The following is a 17,139-nucleotide window of genomic DNA, read 5'->3' on the forward strand; positions in this document are numbered from 1 at the left end:
TTCTGCAAGGCTGAACAATAATTTTTGAAGATGCTAAAGGAAATAACGAGCACATTTGGATAAACAGCAATACATGCAGGAGCACATTTGCAACTTGGATTATACTCTTATTTTTCCCCTCTGTTTGGGGTTCCAGAGGGTATTATCCAACTGATCTTTCCTGATATTTTCATTCACGGAAACCTCTGAACTTGGCTAAAACTGAACTTTTGATCTTTCCCTCGCCTCCAGTTCCACTTCTCTTTCAGCCTTTTTTTCTAGCTGCTCATTCCAGAAACCTGGAAATCATCCTTGATAATTTCACTTTTGTTATCTTCCATATCTAATCTGGCATCAAATTCTACTGATTCTTATCTATCTTATCTATCTATCTTATCTATCTATAGCCTCCTAACTCATCTTCTTTCTTCTTTCCTCCACATAACAGAAACAGCATTGTTTTTAATATGTAAATCAGAACATGTTATTCTCCTCTTTTTTTTTTTTTTTGCGGTATGAGGGCCTCTCCCTGTTGTGGCCTCTCCCGTTGCGGAGCACAGTTTCCAGACGTGCAGGCTCAGCGGCCATGGCTCACGGGGCCCAGCCGCTCCGCGGCATTTGGGATCTTCCTGGTCCGGGGCACGAACCCGTGTCCCCTGCATCGGCAGGCGGACTCCCAACCACCGCGCCACCAGGGAAGCCCGTTATTCTCCTTTTTAAATCCTTCAATGGCTTAAATAATAATTTTTTCTTTAACTATTGACTTATTTTCCTTTAAAGTAATTTACTTTTTACTTATTGTAGTAAAGTCTCAGAATGAACTAGTAAATGTGAGCAGATAAAAGGCAAAGCAATAAACTACAAAATCCCACTACTTGGGATACAGCTACTTGGTTCTGTGGTGTAGTGCAGATGCTCCCAACAGAAAATAAGTTGTTACTTCATTGTCCTCAGGGTCATAATCTACATGCCACCTACTACAGGAAAATTATCTGCTTGTCTACCTCAGGGAGATGAAAGGCAGATCTTAAGATCCGATTTTGAAGGATATAAAATCTCTTGAGAGAAACTGTGATAGGAAATTTGATATGATGATTAGATCTGAAGACAATAATATTAAGTGCTTCTGATTAGAAAATGTTGAGATAAATCTGCTTCAGCCCCTTGGGAGGATTCTTCAATGTTTTGGCTATCTACAGCTATGTAACAAACGTGCCTCAACTCAGTAGCATGGAATAATTGTTTATATTTTATTATTATCTCTCATAGTGTTGGGGGCTGACTGGGTCCGGCTAAGCCTAGTCTCCTGGGGTTGCAGTCAGACTGGCTGGGGCTGGAGTCATCTTGAGGCTTCCTCATCCACATGCGTGTTAAAGGATGTGGGCTGTTGGCCGGGACCTCAGCAGGGGCTTTTGGCTGGAACATGTATGCATGGCCTTTCTTTGTGGCCTGGGCTTCCTCAAAATAACTGACTGTTGTGGGAACATAAAGGTCTAGCCATCTTGGCCCAACCTGGGACAGCTCTGGAGGGTCATTCCAGCTCCAGAGCTCCCTGTGGCATCAGCCAAGGCTGTCATCAGGACTGCATCACAATTCGACTTCTCCCTCTGTCCACTCCGGCTTCCTTCCCTTCCCTTCTCTTCCATTACACAAGTGCTAATCCCAAGGTACTCCTTAACGAACATCATGCACACTCACTCAGTCTTCAAGTCAGTTCCTGGGGAACCCAGCTTGCAACAACACCGGGACTGTAAACACAGTAAGGAAAGCTAGCTAGTGAGAGCTAAATGAGCTGTAACCATATGATGGCAGTCAATGTTGGTGCCAGAACTTCCATCTGGGGGCATCGGGAGCAGTATTGTCTTTTGTGTACTTGTGTGTGTTTGAATATATGGGGGGTTGGGGGGAAGGGAATTCACTTTGGGGACTTATTTCGAAGTTGCTTATCTAAAAGTATACTATAACTTAGATTGTATATTTATTTGTACGGCTTATCTGGGCAGCTGATGGAGATGTAGGGATGAGAAGAAAAGTCCCTGCATGCACATACACATCCCCCCACCGCAGCTACTCTTAGGATGACCACCCAAGTTTGGCTGAAAGAGTTGAGACATTCTCTGGAAAGTCTTGTAAAGAGCTGAGGCGCTTAGCATTGTTGTCGGTGTTTTGTGGCCAAAGATGAGCAAGAGACTCGTTATGGTGAAGAAACAGAGCCTGCAGTGTCAGGGCTGGTGGAGGGCACAGGAATCAGTGCACTCACTGCTTAAACTAGGATCGTCCGGTAGGAAGATTCACTCGATCGCTTTAAGAAGCTTGTTGGAGACTGGGAATCAACCAAAACTCAGAACTTCAAAACCCATTATCTCCCAAATATTAGCATGGCTTACTCCCTTCATTTTTTTTTTTTTAGATTTTTGTCAAGTGTCACCTTTTCAAAGAGGCTTCCTTGACCATTCACTCTATTTAAACTAGCACTTCTATCACTCTCTCCCTTTATACTGCTTTTATTTTCCTTTATGTTGCTTATGACCACCTGACATAAATTTATGCACTTTTTATTGACAGTCTTTCTCACTAGAATATAGTCTGTAGGAGGGGAAAGAATTTGTCTATTTTGTTGATTACTGTATACCAAGAACCAGATAATAGCAAGAACTTAATAGGTATTTGTTGATTGAAAGAATAAATGGGCATTTTCTTGAGTAATCAAAATTTTTCCAATTCTCTATCTTCTGGTAGATATTCCAAACTCCCCCAGAGATGGAAAGCATAGGCAACAGCAACTTTTTACTGAATGTTTCCTAAATGACTTTTATTTCATATTTGCGAACTTAACAAAAGAGAGTACTATGATAAAATAGGTAGAAGAAAATAGATCATTCGGGTAAAAATCAAATATCCAGACTCATCCTTGGGTAAATTGAAAAGTGCTTCTTCTCCCCTGGTTCTCTCCTTGGCTCTTCTCATAAAACAAAATAAGGCCATAGCTTCTCAGTGCTTATAAGCTTGAAAACACACTTTTAACTTTTTAGTGGAGATTTTGTTCGACTCAGAATTACATTTAGCATATAAACTTGTTTCTTCCAAATAAATTAGTTGAAATGGAAACATTTCAGTGCTGTCAGTGCTGTCCTGAAAACACCGTCACAAACAGGTGCTGATAATGAGCCTGAAATGTATTGATACAGAGTACATTATATTTACAATATAATAGGGTGACTTTACCTATGAAATATATAAATGCAATCACCTGGGATAGAATCATTTTTCAAGAATTTGCCTATGAGTTGGAGAGGCATCCTCCAGAGTCCTGGGAACTGCCCTCTTTCTCCATATTCTGGAAATTTGGGGCTTACATTCTCAATCCATATAAAGATATATTCTTCCTAAACTTGAACACTCTTCCCCTCTCTCATCCTGGGGACCAAAGTAAGCCAATGAGACTTATTCCCTGGAGATTTGGAACTGGGACCGAAGATTTCAACTGTCTTAAATTCTAGGGAGGGAGTTGTTGATGGTGATATTTTCTGCCCCATGGTCTGGAGAACAGAGATAGCCAGTATGCAGGAGCAAAGAAAAATGGAGATCTGAAGGGGAAGCAGAGACCTAGGATGGAGAGCCTCTCCTGATTTCCCAGTGGTGCTTGAGCCCTGGTTCCAGTTGACTATCAGGGTCCTGCTACATCTCTGCCCTTGGGTTCTGTGAGACAATTTAATTCCTCACAGCAAGTTCCTTTCTTCCCCCTTTGTGTAGCTTAGTTGGCTCTCTATCAATTGCCACCAAAGATTCTAACAAACATGCTTTTTAAAAGTAAGTTTTAGGCCTTGCCATTTTCTCTCTAACTGCCCCTGATTTTTCAGAAAAACAAAGAGGAAAAAAGGTTTTTTCTTCTCTTACAGAGAAGCAGGCATTGTTCAATAACATGAAGGTTAGGGTTAGGGTTTCTGTTTGTATGTTTGTTTGGCCACTACATGTGGCTTGCGGAATCTTAGTTCCCTGACTAAGGATTGAACCTGCGTCCTCAGCAGTGAAAGCATGGGGTTCTAACCACTGGACCACCAGGGAATTCCCAAGGTATTTCTGATAAAGGGTTGAATCTAGGATGTTCACAAAAGTACCAGTCTTACTTTCCTGTTCAGTCTGGAGACACCTGTAAAAATATATAAACTTGTGCTGTTTTCTGTTATTATAAAACTGGCTTAGCAAAATACTTATACAAAGGAATCTTTTAAAGACAGCCAGACTTGAGGAGAAATTGCTGCTGTGTCCTTTGAAAAGTTCCCTATGACCTTCACCAGCCTGCAGTTCTAATTGGTTATCTTAATAATTTGCTCCCTAGTAATTATTTTAAAACTGACATCTCTACTTTTTAAAAGGTAACTAAGTATTTATGACGTTTCTTTGTTAAGCCAGGAGAAGAGTTTTAGAATGTCCTTTTTTCTCCCTTTGTGCACAAATAAATAGCACACCTCTGATTTTTCTCACTCAAACAAATAGGTGAGAGCTTTTGTCTCATTAACTGGGACTAGTCAGGGTTGCAACTACTTCCTATTTTAAACCCATTCTTATCACTAACATCCAGTTTATTTTAATACTGGGGAAAATATTTGAATCCCATGGGTCTTTATTTCCTATTATTTCCCAAACAATATTAAAAGATGAGGGTTTTCATTTCTGTAATGTAAACTTACTGCTTATCAGGATCCTAGGGGCTGTGCATGAGTGCTACTTGAAGAAAAAATAATTTGGTATTTGAGGTCTCTTAGGGGAGCAGAAAATGCTCTGTAGAATCATTTTGTGAGGAAAACAAACCCACTTTTTGTTGCATGTCCAAATAATATTTATCTTATCTGGTGTGCTTGAGTGGTGTCTCCCGGATTTTAGAGATCTGCTTGGTTCCAGGGTTGTTTGATACATAGCCCAGGTCTGGGCAACACAAAGTGAGAAAGGGGACTAACAAGTTGCTGGTGAATTGGAACCTTGTATCTTTGATGAAATTAGGCCAGGGTATCCCTTAAACTAAAGATGGCTAGGGTTTCCTCAAATGTTTGGTTTTTTTGCCATGTTTGTGCAAAAAAATGGGCTTTGCTTTCTCTCTTCTTCATTACTCTTGGTCCATACTGAGTCACCTACCTATCACATTTCTGCCAGGCAATTAAAGCACGAAATATTGTAATATATGTGGGGAAATCTTGGTTTACACATTATATACACAAAGGTAATCTGATTCACAAGCTCTAATTTCTTCATTGTCTTCCAATCCATATAGAGAACTCTCTTTACTTTTCCTGATTTCTTAGGAAGTGAGATTTCTTTCCTTCATTGTTTTTCTAAGTTAACTTTTGGGTTCAGAATGAAGTTATTTTACGGCAGCTTGTAACCTCCTATATATTTATATTCTTTTAGTCTCTCACTCATTGAAGCTTCTCATAACCAGTCCCTCATTTGCCCGGGCATGTAGGCTCTGGACAATTCCCTTGATTTTTTCCTTTATAAAAACAATTTTCCATTTGTTGGATTCTCAAGGCCACGTTGCTAGTAGATGAGAAAGCCAGAATTCAAAACCAGGCTGTCTCTTTCTTGAGCCTGGAATCAGTCAGTGTAGTATATTTACTGAAGAATGGACATGGGATGGGGATGAAGCATAGGACTGAGGATAGGAGAGAGGTTCCAGTACACTTGTTCCAAACACCAGTCCAAGGCTCCTCATGGAGTGGGTAGGGTACCATAGGCATATCAATTCCAAATCTCTACACTTTCTTCTTGTACACATTTAGGTCCTCATGAAAATAGAATTTTTAGGTAACCTATTTTTCCAAAGTTCCAAAAGTAAGGCATGCAGATTGATACCTACCTCCCAACCTGGCAAACACACTCAAGAACATGTGTGTGCGTTTGCGCGCACACACACACACACACACACGTCAATTCTCTATATGTAATTAGCGCTTTAAAAACTTCCAATGTGCAAACTTCTGTCATTGTCAGTTCTTTCCCTCCCAGGTCTTCCCAGTTCCTGCTTATTTTTTCCAGTAATACTTACATACCTGTTTCAGTTATAATTGCTCTGTAAAAAACCACACCAACTTAGTGGGGTAAAACAACAATCATTTTATTATTTCTTAAGGTTTCTGTGAGTCAGCCTGAAGGACTCTCATGCTAGTGACATCAGACAGTGACTGAAGCTGTAGCAGCAGATCGGGGCAGGGAGCAAGGTGGACTGAAGCACCTAGGAGCTGGATGGTCATCTCTCCTTCTTCAAGTAGCCTCAGGGCAGCGGCTGCCACAAGTAAGTGCTCAGTAAATGGTAGCTCTGAAAATTATTAGCTCCATGGAAAAACCCAAAGTGGTTTTTAAAAAATATTTTTTTATTTACTTATTTGGTTACATTGGGTCTTAGTTGCGGCATGTGGGATCCTTTGTTGTGGTGCACAGGCTTAGTTGCCCCGCGGCATGTGGGACCTTAGCTCCCCGACAAGGGATTGAACCTGCATCCCCTGCATTGGAAGGCAGATTCTCAACCACTGGACCACCAGGGAAGTCCCCCCAAATTGTTTGAAGATGGGATTTTTTTCTACCTCCACAGAAAATAATTGGGGAAATGTTACCCAGCTTGTGAACTTTTGTTTTTGTCGTTATTAATTAGCACTCATATAACTTAATGCTCTTAAATGGCCTGACAATAATTTATTTGTAAGTTTAATACCACTCCTGACAGAAGGTAGGTGCTACAACAATGCAGAAATAAGGAAAGCATAATTAAAAGAGCATATTAAAGATACAAGTAATTTGAATTACTCAAATTATGAATCTGAACACTGAACTAAAACCGTGGGCTGATGGTGGAGGGAGATATTCTTCTTCCAGCCTTACTGGCTACCATGACATTCCCTCACCTGTTGTACATGGATATCCCTTCAGAGAAGGCCTGGAATTGCTTCGTTTCCACCTAAGAATTTTACAATATTCATCTAGTGTCTTTAAATCTTTACAAGGTATTACATGCTGTCTCAAAGATTTATAAGTGCTGTTGACTGAATGTTTGTGTTCCCTCCAAAATCCATATGTTGAAGCCCTAATTCCCAATGTGATGGCATTGGAGATGGGGCCTTTGAGAGGTAATTAGGTTTAGATGAGGTAATGAGGTGGGGTTCTCATGATGGGATTAGTGCCCTTATACGAAGAGATCAGAGAGCTACTAGCCTCCCCATATGAGGATACAACAAGAAGGCAGCCATCTGAAAATCAAGAAGAGGGACCTTTCTAGATACCAAATCTGCCAGCACCTTGATGTTGAACTTCCCAGACTCTAGAACTGTGAAAAATAAATGTCTGTTGTTTAAGCCACCTAGTCTACGGTATTTTAACTGCCCAAATTGACTAAGACAATAAGGAAATTAAATATTTAGATTTAGAAATGCATTTTCCCATAGAAAACTTGATTTAAATAATAATTCACTTCTGAGGGGAGGCCACTGACTGAATTCATAATGTAGTTGAAATAGCAAATATTTTTAAATGAAAAGGCAGTGTTTTAAAAACTGTTGGAATATTGTTTTTCAAGAAAACAGGAAAAATAGGCATTAGTCTGTGGATCAGGAGCCCTGGGTTCAGTCTTCTGCTCTCTACTGTCTGGCTATGTGAATCTAACCAGGTCATTTTACCTCTCCAGCCCTCAATTTCTTCATTTTGTAAAATTAAAGAGTAAAGGAGGATGCAATAAAAGCATACTTTAAAAAATGTTCTTCCCATTCCTATACCCTCTAAAAGGAACTGAAAGAAGCTAGTTAGAGAAGGAGATGCCATCTACACTGAGACTAAGAAAGGCCCTAGCCTCATACACAAACTGTAAAGAACTTTATCCGCAAAGAGCATCACTAGGAGTAAGCTAGCCGAGAAGCCAGGTTCTGTTGCTCCTGGACAAATGCAAACTATGGAGATGAGACTGAGGCACCACTAATCCTACCCAGTTTAGGGGAATGAGGGCTTCAAAGGATGAGTGGGGTTCAGAAAAGATAGCAGACTTCCTGCTTTGAGTCATTCCCTGCTAAAAGTCTCCAGGAGGTAATGGCATGTCCAGAAATTCTATTTAGGGTAAATTAGAGGCTGCAGACTGGTTAGAAGAGAAACCATAAAGCTGATTTTGCAAAGAACTGTATATCAATCAGACGGAGGGAATGTCAAAGGTCAACATCAAAGAATTGGGGAGGGGGACACCAATGAAATTGTGGGACCAGGGTACTTCAGCTCTGCCATTGCCAAAAATAATGGGACAGGAGGAGGAAAGCTTGAATAAAGGAGAAATTTATTATTATTTTTTCTTCTTAGAAACTACTTGGAGGGTAGTAGAGGGAAAACATTGAAGACCCAAGCTCAGAGCAACTGACAGCTGTGCCATCCTTTCTGTCTCACTTGGTGTCCTTAGGGAATTAGGATCCCGGAAGTCTCAAAGTTAACCTATCTTGTAGTTTATTCTTGTCTAATGACTGGACGGAGAGTTTTGCAGGTTTTGACAGGGCTCAACAAAATAATTCTTACTGGTACAGGCAAAGAGTGAAGCCAGAGTTCCAGCCCCATCAGGGTTACCACTTTGGCAACTGGTATGAGCAATAGCACAGCCGTTATTCTCTTTGTGTGCAGTGGATGGATGCGCGTGAGACCTCTGGACACCCAGCTGAAACTTTGGTTACTCTGATGAAACCACAGCTCTGACTGAAAAGAAAGATGAAGACCCACTAGAGCTAACTAATGAGAATGTAACCTACTCTGGGAGGTCTACATGAACATCCTTGAGGCCCCAGGTCCACCTGGAGAGTCATCTTGAGCTTTGACCAGAAAACCAACACCTCTGACAAGAAATTGAAGCTGATTAAGAACTATCGGGAAAAAGTAGAGTCTGAACTGAGATCCATCTGCACCACTGACCTGAGATTGTTGGATAAGTACATAATAGCCAGTGCAGCTAATCCAGAAAGTAGTCTTTTATCTGAAAATGGAGACTACTTCCAGTACCTCTTTTGCCTAAGTTGATGATCAAAAACAAACTATAGACAATTCCCAAGGAGCTGACCAAAAGGCATTAGATATAAACATGAAAGAGATGCAATCTACACGCTCAATCCACCTTGGACTGGCTCTGAGCTTTTCTATACTTTATTCTGAGATCCTAAATAACCCAGAGCTTGCCTACACACTGGCTAAAACAACTTTTGATGAAGCCATCATAGAACTTGATGCACTGAATGAAGACTCATACAAAAATATCCTTATCATGCAGTAGCTTAGAGACAACCTAACACTATGGACATCAGACAATGCAGGAGAAGAGAGTGACGTCAGAAGGCGCAGAACGCTAAATGTATACAGAGTGTCATCATTTTTTCCTTCAAGAAAACTTTTTACCCATCTCCATTCCTCATTCAACTTGGATTCTCTGTAGCAAAGAAATCCATTCAGTGTATAGACTCAACAGTTTGAAATTTTACAATGTATGGACAACAGTTCTCAGAGTAAGTGTTTTACTTACATAGATCAATTTCATAATCGTCTCTTCCTCAGATGTAAATGACAGCTTTAAGTGTTATATAGAATAAAATGGACATTTTAAAACTAGGAAGGGACTTCCCTGGTTGTCCAGTGGCTGAGACTCTGCACTCTCAATGCAGGGGGCCAGGGTTTGATCCCTGGTCAGGGAACTAGATCCCACAAGCCACAACTAAGACCCAATGCAGGCAAATAAATTAAAAAAAAAAGTTGGAAAAAATGGAATGTAGGACAGAATTCCACTGACATAGGACTCCTAGAAGGAGAATAAGATTATAGGGAAGGTACTGAGTCAGAGGGTTCCCTCTGCTGGTCAACAGGTGGCATTAGAGTAGCTTGGATGCCAACTGAAACAAAAGGCAGAAATAAATATTCAGAAGAAAGGCAGTCTTTGGGAGAATGTATGGGGAAAGAGTGTGACTGGTTGTTTATATCTGAATATGTCTTATCTCTCTAAACTGTTCATTGCTTGAAGTACAACTAAAAGTTGTACTGAACCTTTTTGTGCCTTGGTTTCCTCCCTGTAAAATGGATATAAAAGTGATGCCAGGGAGGGCAGAGAGCAGAAGCAAGAAGAACTACAATCCTGCAGCCTGTGGAACAAAAACCACATTCACAGAAAGATAGACAAGATGAAAAAGCAGAGAGCTATGTACCAGATGAAGGAACAAGATAAAACCCCAGAAAAACAACTAAATGAAGTGGAGATAGGCAACCTTCCAGAAAAAGAATTCAGAATAATGATAGTGAAGATGATCCAGGACCTCGGAAAAAGAATGGAGGCAAAGATCGAGAAGATGCAAGAAATGTTTAACAAAGACCTAGAAGAATTAAAGAACAAACAAACAGAGGTGAACAATACAATAACTGAAATGAAAAATACACTAGAAGGAATCAATAGCAGAATAACTGAGGCAGAAGAACGGATAAGTGACCTGGAAGACAGAATGGTGGAATTCACTGCTGCGGAACAGAATAAAGAAAAAAAGAAGGAAAAGAAATGAAGACAGTCTAAGAGACCTCTGGGAAAGCATTAAACACAACACTCACATAATAGGGGTCCCAGAAGGAGAAGAGAGAGAGAAAGGACCACAGAAAATATTTGAAGAGATTATAGTCGAAAACTTCCCTAACATGGGAAAGGAAATAGCCACCCAAATCCAGGAAGCACAGCGAGTCCCATACAGGATAAACCCAAGGAGAAACACGTCGAGACACATAGTAATCAAATTGGCAAAAATTAAAGACAAAGAAAAATTATTGAAAACAGCAAGGGAAAAACGACAAATAACATACAAGGGAACTCCCATAAGGTTAATAGCTGATTTCTCAGCAGAAACTCTACAAGCCAGAAGGGAGTGATACACTTAAGTATATAATGATAAAAATGATATACTTAAAGTGATGAAAGGGAAGAGCCTACAACCAAGATTACTCTACCCGACAAGGATCTCATTCAGATTCAATGGAGAAATCAAAAGCTTTACAGACAAGCAAAAGCTAAGAGAATTCAGCACCACCAAACCAGCCCTACAACAAATGCTAAAGGAACTTCTCTAAGTGGGAAACACAAGAGAAGAAAAGGACCTACACAAACAAACCCAAAACAATTAAGAAAATGGTCATAGGAACATACGTATCGATAATTACCTTAAACGTGAATAGCTTAAATGCTCCAACCAAAAGACGCAGGTTTCCTGAATGGATACAAAAACAAGACCCATATATGTGCTGTCTACAAGAGACCCACTTCAGACCTAGGGACACATGCAGACTGAAAGTGAGGGGATGGAAAAAGATATTCCATGCAAATAGAAATCAAAAGAAAGCTGGAGTAGCTATACTCATATCAAATAGAATAGACTTTAAAATAAAGGTTACAAGAGACAAGGAAGGACACTACACAATGATCAAGGGATCAATCCAAGAAGAAGATATAACAATTATAAATATATATGCACCCAACATAGGAGCACCTCAATACATAAGACAACTGCTAACAGCTATAAAAGAGGAAATCAGCAGTAACACAATAAGAGTAGGGGACTTTAACACCTCACTTACACCAATGAGGTGTAAGATCATGTAAGATCATCCAAACAGAAAATTAATAAGGAAACAGAAGCTTTAAATGACACAATAGACCAGATAGATTTAATTGATATTTATACGACATTCCATCCAAAAACAACACATTACACTTTCTTCTCAAGTGCACACAGAACATTCTCCAGGATAGATCACATATTGGGTCACTAATCAAGCCTCAGTAAATTTAAGAAAATTGAAATCATATCAAGCATCTTTTCTGACCCCAATACTATGAGATTAGAAATGAATTACAGGGAAAAAAACGTAAAAAACACAAACACATGGAGGCTAAACAATACATTACTAAATAACCAAGAGATCACTGAAGAAATCAAAGAGGAAATCAAAAAATACCTAGAGACAAATGACAATGAAAATACGACGATCCAAAACCTATGGGATGCAGCAAAAGCAGTTCTAAGAGGGAAGTTTATAGCTATACAAGCCTATCTCAAGAAACAAGAAATATCTCAAATAAACAATCTAACTTTACACCTAAAGGAACTAGAGAAAGAAGAACAAACAAAACCCAAAGTTAGCAGAAGGAAAGAAATCATAAAGATCACAGCAGAAATAAATGAAATAGAAACAAAGAAAACAATAGCCAAGATCAATAAAACTAAAAGCTGGTTCTTTGAGAAGACAAACAAAATTGATAAACCATTAGCCAGACTCATCAAGAAAAAGAGGGAGAGGACTCAAATCAATAAAATTAGAAATGAAAACGGAGAGTTACAACAGACACCACAGAAATACAAAGGATCGTAAGAGACCACTACAAGCAACTTTATGCCAGTAAAATGGACAACCTGGAAGAAATGGACAAATTCTTAGAAAGGTATAACCTTCCAAGACTGAACCAGGAAGAAATAGAAAATATGAACAGACCAATCACAAGTAATGAAATTGAAACTGTGATTAAAAATCTTCCAACAAACAAAAGTCCAGGACCAGATGACTTCACAGGTGAATTCTATGAAACATTTAGAGAAGAGCTAACACCCATACTTCTCAGACTCTTCCAAAAAATTGCAGAGGAAGGAACACTCCCAAACTCATTCTATGAGGCCACCATCACCCTGATACCAAAACTAGACAAAGATACTACAAAAAAAGAAAATTACAGACCAATATCACTGATGAATATAGATGCAAAAATCCTCAAGAAAATACTAGCAAACAATCCAACAACAGATTAAAAGGATCATACACCATGATCAAGTGTGATTTACCCCAGGGATGCAAGGATTCTTCAAGATACACAAATCAATCAATGTGATACACCACATTAACAAATTGAAGAAGAAAAACCATATGATCATCTCAATAGATGCAGAAAAAGCTTTCGACAAAATTCAACACCCATTTATGATAAAAACTCTCCAGAAAGTGGGCATACAGGGAACTTACCTCAACATAATAAAGGCCATATATGACAAACCCACAGCAAACATCATTCTCAATGGTGAAAACCAGAAATCATTTCCTCTAAGATCAGGAACAAGACAAGGATGTCCACTCTCACCACTATTGTTCAACATAGTCTTGGAAGTCCTAGCCACGTCAATCAGAGAAGAAAAAGAAATAAAAGGAATCCAAATTGGAAAAGAAGAAGTAAAACTGTCACTGTTTGCAGATGACATGATAGTATACATAGAGAATCCTAAAAATGCCACCAGAAAACCCCTAGAGCTAATCAATGAATTTGGTAAAGTTGCAGGATACAAAATTAATGCACAGAAATCTCTTGCATTCCTATACACTAATGATGCAAAATCTGAAAGAGAAATTAAGGAAACCCTCCCATTCAACATTGCAACTAAAAGAATAAAATACCTAGGAATAAACCTACCTAGGGAGACAAAAGACCTGTATGCAGAAAACTATAAGACACTGATGAAAGAAATTAAAGATGATACCAACAGATGGAGAGATATACCATGTTCTTGGATTGGAAGAATCAATATTGTGAAAATGATTATACTACCCAAAGTAATCTACAGATTCAATGCAATCCCTATCAAATTACCAATGGCATTTTTTACAGAACTAGAACAAAAAAATCTTAAAATTTATATGGAGACACAAAAGACCTGGAATAGCCAAAGAGGTCTTGAGGGAAAAAAACAGCTGGAGGAGTCAGACTCCCTGACTTCAGACTATACTACAAAGCTGCAGTATTCAAGAAAGTATGGTACTGGCACAAAAACAGAAATATAGATCAATGTAACAGGATAGAAAGCCCAGAGATAGACCCACGCACCTATGGTCAACTAATCTATGACAAAGAAGGCAAGGATATACAATGGAGAAAAGACAGTGTCTTCAATAAGTGGTGCTGGGAAAACTGGACAGCTACATGTAAAAGAATAAGATTAGAACACTCCCTAACACCATACACAAAAATAAACTCAAAATGGATTAGAGACCTAAATGTAAGAGTGGACAGTATAAAACTCTTAGAGGAAAACATAGGAAGGACACTCTTTGACATAAATCACAGCAAGATCTTTTTTGACCCACCTCCTAGAGTACTGGAAATAAAAACAAAAATAAACAAATGGGACTTAATGAAACTTCAAAGCTTTTGCACAGCAAAGGAAACCATAAACAAGACAAAAAGACAACCCTCAGAATGGGAGAAAATATTTGCAAACGAATCAACAGACAAGGGACTAATCTCCAAAATATATAAACAGCTCATGCAGCTCAATATTAAAGAAACAAACAACCCAATCCAAAAATGGGCAGAAGACCTAAATAGACATTTCTCCAAAGAAGACATACAGATGGCCAAGAAGCACATGAAAAGCTGCTCAACATCACTAATTATTAGAGAAATGCGAATCAAAACTACAATGAGGTATCACCTCACACCAGTTAGAATGGGCATCATCAGAAAATCTACAAACAACAAATGCTGGAGAGGGTGTGGAGAAAAGAGAACCCTCTTGCACTGTTGGTGGGAATGTAAATTGATACAGCAACTATGGAGAACAGTATGGAGGTTCTTTACAAAATTAAAAATAGAATTACCATATGATCCAGCAATCCCACTACTGAGCATATACCCAGAGAAAGCCATAATTCAAAAAGAAACATGCACCCCAATATTTATTTTAGCACTATTTACAATAGCCAGGTCATGGAAGCAGCCTAAATGCCCATCGACAGATGAATGGATAAAGAAGATGTGGTACATATATACAATGGAATATTACTCAGCCATAAAAAGGAATGAAATTGAGTCATTTGTTGAGGTGTGGATGGATCTAGAAACTGTCATACAGAGTGAAGTAAGACAGAAAGAGAAAAACAAATATCGTATATTAACACATGTATGTGGAACCTAGAAAAATGGTACAGATGAACCTGTTTGCAGGGCAGAAGTTGAGCCACAGATGTAGAGAACTAACAAATTGACACCAAGGGTGGAAAACCGCGGGGGGCTGGGGATGGTGGTGTGCTGAATTGGGCGATTGGGATTGACATGGATACACTGATGTGTTTAAAATTGATGACTAATAAGGACCTGCTGTATAAAAAAAAAAACAACTGAGTCTCAGTTTCCTCATGTATAAATTGGGGTTATAAAAATGTTTATTTCGGACTTCCCTGGTGGCACAGTAGTTGAGAGTCCGCCTGCCGATGCAGGGGACATGGGTTCGTGCCCCGGTCCGGGAAGATCCCACATGCTGTGGAGTGGCTGGGCCCGTGAGTCATGGCCGCTGAGCCTGCGCGTCTGGAGCCTGTGCTCCGCAATGGAAAAAAATGTTTATTTCATAGTGTTGTAAGGATTAAATGACATAAAGCATGCAAAAATGTTCTGTTTTGGGGTGATAGCTATACTGCCCATGACCATCCTTAGATTAGAGGTTGAAAAGTAATACCCTGTAGGTTGGATTTGGCTTAAAGATGTTTTGTTTGGCCTTGTATTGGGGGTCCTTAAGACCACCCCCAGGAGGATTCACTAGGAGGAATTACAGGACTAAACATATAGTCATACTCATGGCTATGACATTTTATGGTAAAGGATACACAGCCAAATCAGCAAAGGAAAAATCATATGGAATGGGCTTCCCTGGTGGCACAGTGGTTAAGAATCCCCCTGCCAATGCAGGGGACATGGGTTCGAGCCCTGGTCCAGGAAGATCCCACATGCCACGGAGCAACTAAGCCCGTGCACCACAATTACTGAGCCTGTGCTCTAGAGCCCGCTAGCCCCAACTCCTGACGCCCGTGTGCCACAACTACTGGAGCCCGTGTGCCACAACTGCTGAAGCTCGTGTGCCTAGAGCCTGTGCTCTGCAACAAGAGAAGCCACCACAATGAGAAGCCCGCGCACTGCAACAAAGAGTAGCCCCTGCTCTCAGTAACTAGAGAAAACCCGCGTGCAAGCGAAGACACAATGCAGCCTATAAAAGAAAAAAAAATCACATCGGGCAAAGTCCAGGTAAACCAGACACAAGCTTTGAAGGGTCCTCTCCCATGGAGTCATACAGGACAGGCTCAACTGCCCCAGCAATAAGTGATGACAACACACGTGAAATGCTGCCAACCAAGAAGCTCATTGGAGACTCGGTGCCCAAGTTTTTTTGGGGGACAGGTCATGTAGGCAGCCTCTGCCAGGCACATACCAAAATTCCAGACTCCCAGAATGAAAGCAGGTGCTCGGCATAAGCCATATTGTTTGTACAAACAGTTTAGCCCAGTGAGTCCTTCTTATCAGTTCTGAGAATGCTGGGAACCAAATTCAAGCTCCCAGATGCTAGCCAAGGGCCAACCGTGTAGGTAGGAGGCATTTCTAAGGAAAAGCAGTTAGTCCTGCTATGTTAACTCTTTTTTTTGCACAAGCCTGCACAGGGTTTGCCCATGCGGTATTCTTTCTTTCTTTCTCTTTCTTTCTCTCTCTCTGTCTTTCTCTCCCTCCCTCCCTCCCTCCCTCCCTCTCTCTCTCCCTCTCTCCCTCTCTCCCTTCCTTCCTTCCTTCCTTCCTTCCTTCCTTCCTTGCCATCCTTCAAAAATTAAGAAATTTTACTCAGGATTTCCAACTTCTTGTGAAAAGTCAGATATTGCGGTAAGAATAGATCCATATGCCCAAATGGCAATAATTGTTACTCCCCTTTAAATAAGGCTTAAATTAACCCCAGTCTTCACCACTGTCAATAGTCTTTCCTACAACTGAGTGCCAATTGCCATTTAATGCCATGCTTTTGTGACTCTGGCTATGGGCTGCTTAAACCAAGAGTGGCCAATTGACCAGAGTACAAGAAAAAGGAGAAGCATGTGGAATACCACTGCGTCATGATAATGAACAATAATGCAAAAGAGTCAAATTCATAAATTCCTGCTGTTGAGGTCCCCACAAATGTCTCAAATCCAGAACTCCTCTCTGGTACTTCCTATTATAGCAATTACTTATGGGTATTTTTGAATTGATAGGACAACCTTTTCATTGTCCTTTAATTTAACTTGAATCAGTCTTTGTTCCTATCCACCTAAAGATTACCGACTGGAATAGTGATA

General features: G+C 39.9%; 1 long non-coding RNA gene and 1 pseudogene across 1 annotated transcript in view; both read left to right on the forward strand.

Annotated features, from left to right (window-relative positions):
- Window positions 1–6,222, forward strand: part of LOC149748038 (uncharacterized) — a 38,829-nt gene extending 32,607 nt beyond the window's left edge. The window contains exon 6 of the long non-coding RNA XR_016394981.1: window positions 6,107–6,222. This is a non-coding gene — a long non-coding RNA (uncharacterized LOC149748038). The remainder of the gene's footprint in view (window positions 1–6,106) is intronic.
- Window positions 6,223–6,293: 71 nt separating this feature from the next.
- Window positions 6,294–16,645, forward strand: LOC149748039 (14-3-3 protein theta pseudogene; annotated as a pseudogene).
- The last annotated feature ends 494 nt before the right edge of the window (window positions 16,646–17,139 follow it).

Source organism: Delphinapterus leucas, chromosome 11 (genome assembly GCF_059928025.1).
Source record: "Delphinapterus leucas isolate spDelLeu-1000000601 "Yukka" chromosome 11, BTC_Dleu_Yukka2, whole genome shotgun sequence".
NCBI lineage: Eukaryota > Metazoa > Chordata > Mammalia > Artiodactyla > Monodontidae > Delphinapterus > Delphinapterus leucas.